The following is a 530-nucleotide window of genomic DNA, read 5'->3' on the forward strand; positions in this document are numbered from 1 at the left end:
AAAAGATTAATCAATTATTTGAAGAATTATCTTTGGTGGTTATTGTGAGAGTTTGGGTACTCTCTAATTGGTGGTTGTTTTGAGAGATTGAGATTATCTCTTTGGTATTTAATTTGAGATAATGGAATTATCTTTTGGATGTTTATTTTGAGATAATGGAACTATCCTTTGGATATTTTGACATGTTGAAATTATCTATTCGATAATTATTTTGAGATATTGGAGTTATTCCTTGGTATTTATTTTGAGAGTTGGAAATCTCTCTATTGGTGAGTAAGTTTTGGTTTAAAGAAATTTTGAGTAGTGATGATATTATGATATGTATTGAGGAAATTGTTATATGGAAACATTGATATAAAGATTGTATGTGGTGAATCTCGAGGAAACAGTTGATTATGAAATAGGCAATGACCTTAGCTCCTGGAAATTTTATAGATATTTTGGTATGTATTTTTATACATGTTTGAATGTGTCTGATTTCCTCAAGATATACTTCTAATGGATTAAAGATGATTTAGATTGATGAGATT

The sequence above is a fragment of the Ipomoea triloba genome, chromosome 16 (assembly GCF_003576645.1).
Source record: "Ipomoea triloba cultivar NCNSP0323 chromosome 16, ASM357664v1".
Lineage (NCBI taxonomy): Eukaryota > Viridiplantae > Streptophyta > Magnoliopsida > Solanales > Convolvulaceae > Ipomoea > Ipomoea triloba.